Below are 3,119 nucleotides of genomic sequence, written 5' to 3' on the forward strand. Positions count from 1 at the left end.
CTTGTTTTTAAAGAACATTAATCAGATACCTGTGATGGTCAGATATGGTGAGGGTGTGAGTTTCCCCTTCTGCTCTCTCTTCTACTATACATCCCTCTTTTTATTTGTGTTTCTCTTCGCAGCTCGAGTCTCCTCCCTTAGGAAATTCTGACTGGATGTTTGCTGAATATATTTCACACATCACAGGATCTCCAGAACTGCTTTTCTCTGCACATCTCTCAGGTCAAGTCTGATTTACTAAACAAATCTGGCAAAATCCCCCCAAATATTTTTTATTATTTTTTATTTTTTATAGTTTTTTCAGTATTGGTTAAAATTAAGATAATTTCTCAAAAGGAATCATCTAAAAAAAGTTGTATCAACATAACAATTAGATTTGAAAGTTTCTTTTATAATTCTAGAAGTTCATACTTAATGAGAAAAACAATGTGGTAAAGTATCGGCTGAATGAAAGCAATGGGATAAATAGTCTAGAAATACTTGTGTGATTAAGAAGATATTCAAAATAAGAATGCATGTTTAAAAAATGAGGAAAGTGTTAAATTGTATCATTGACAGCTTGACATGAACAGTATTTGTTTTTTATTCTCATGTAATTCCAATTATATTAAACACACATACAGTTGTTTTTCATGTTTTATGGGAAATCTGAGCTGTTTCCATCATGGGGAGAGAAAAACAACTATAAAACTATATAATAAAATAATAATAAAATACAACTATATAATAAAATAATAAACAAAACATATCACTAACTAAACCCAGAGACTCTAAGTAGCCTATGCCAAAGAAAAAGGAAACAAATGTTAGCAGTCTCCGCCAAATCCCGATCTGAAGCATAAACAGGAGAAAAAAATGACATTTACAATAAAGAAAACAGGGTGTGATACGTCTGAGGTACAGACGCTCGTTTTGATAGGGCTCCTCTCCAAGACCTCAACAAAGTTATTATTTAACCGTGTTTTTACTTAGTTTTTTGCCATCAAAGGGTTTCTACTTTGCTATTTAATGTGAATTTCTGTCTCAAATTTAATAATGCAGAAGTCGAATGCCTCCAAAGTAAAGCACTCTGAGGACCAAGTATCGGGAGCTAACACTAAAGCTAGCTCACTTGACACGGTGGAAAAAATACCAGATAATGCTTATGCTCTGTGCAAGGAGATACAGTATATAAAGAGATGGCCGAGTCAGTCTTGCAGGGAGTTAACCCCACTTTGACGCTTTCAAACTCAACTTCCAGAAGCTTGAGACATCGCAGGCTGAGCTAAAGGCTCATGTGGCTAATTAAGAGCTGGCTACGAACAACTATGAAGCACGGATGCAAGAGTTGGAAACCAAATACTCAGAGCTGTCTTATCAAAATAATCAGCTCTGTGCTAAAGTGTTGGATCTAGAAGCTCAGTTAAGAAGGCATAATATTAAGATTGTGGGGATACAAGAGTGCGAGGAGGAGGGTAAACTCACTGAATTTGTCTCCAGGCTGATTCCCCAACTGCTCGGAGAAGAGCATTTTCCTCGCCTGGTTAAAGTGGATCAAGCACATCGTTCTCTTCAGCCTAAACTGGTAGTTGGTGAGAAACCGCGCACAATCCTGGTGCGCATTCACCACTTTCAAGAGAAGGAGCTGATACTGCATCGCGGGACAGTGCCACCACTCGAATACAAGGGCAAAAGGGTCCTGATTTTTCCTGATTATACCACTGATGCTTTTCAGGACATGATCCAAACCATGTGAAAAAAGGGAATGAAGTTCACGCTGCGGTACCCAGCTAGGCTGCAAATCCATTCACACGGAGCGGAGACACCTACAATACTTGAAGATCTAGGGATGCACGATATTGGATTTTGGCCGATATTCGATATGCCGATATTTTCAAAATAATTTTGGCCGATGTCGATACCGATATCGATATATATACAAATATATACTGATATATTTAAACTTTAATTTTACTGAAGAGAAATCCATGTATCTCTTCTGTACTGATTCTACCATAAATTTATTATTTTACAAATGTAGACAGACATTCATATCTGAAAAACAGGTCAATTATTTCACTTGGAGAATATCGGTTTGGCTCATCGGCAGAAATATTCATATCGGCCGATACCGATAATGGTCATTTTAAGCTTTTATCGGCCGATACCGATATTGTGCCGATATTATCGTGCATCCCTATGAAGATCTGACGGAGGCAGCGCGATTCATGGAAAGGAGCAATGTTTGAACATGTTAAGGGGCTAGGACATGCTAAAAAGAGAGAAAAAGTATTTAGGCACCTTAAATCATTATCAGCAGATGTGATTTTTCTACAGGAGACTCATATTAAAGCAACTGAGCAGCAAAGGTTGCGTTGCAGTTGTTTATCACCATTCACTTCTCACGACCGTGGGGTGGCCATATTCTCTTTCGGAAAAATATTCAATTAGAATTTTCTTCTATGATTACAGATCCTAATGTTAGATATATTATTGTTTCTGGTAACATAAATTCTTTCCCCTTGACTTTCTTAAATATCTACGGTCCAAATACTGACGATCCTAATATTTACAAGAAGGTTTTTGACTTACTTCCTGATGGCAATAATTCAAAAATAATAATCGGGGGAGTAAATTTGTAGAATACATTACCATCAAACTGAAAGAGTCAACTCAATATAAGGAGCTGGAAACTTTTACCTTTGTCAATGATTGGGCATATAAATTCAATAAAAATAGTTTCTCTTCCCAAATTCCTATATCTTTGCCTGAATCTCCCTGTTTTTCTTATGGGAACTGGACTCTATAATCCTCTCTTATGTTTGGAACTTTAAGACACATTCAGTAGGATCTCTAAAATGCATCTATAAAAATCCAAATCTGGAGCTCGTCTGGGTATGCCTGTATTTAAGCAATATTATTATTATTGGGCCACCAATGTTAGGGCTTTAATGTATTGGGTGGAGATTGGGTGAAGGGGGCTCTGACCAGTTTGACCCCTGATGTCCCACTGTGGGTACAAATGGAGAATGGCTGGCTGTTGGCACTTCCTTAGCAGCCATGTTGTTCTCCAAGTTGGATAGGCCCACATCAAAATTTTGTGTTAAAGAATTCAGTAAAAACCTTAAATCAGGTGAGGA

The sequence above is a fragment of the Carassius gibelio genome, chromosome A7, assembly GCF_023724105.1.
Source record: "Carassius gibelio isolate Cgi1373 ecotype wild population from Czech Republic chromosome A7, carGib1.2-hapl.c, whole genome shotgun sequence".
Lineage (NCBI taxonomy): Eukaryota > Metazoa > Chordata > Actinopteri > Cypriniformes > Cyprinidae > Carassius > Carassius gibelio.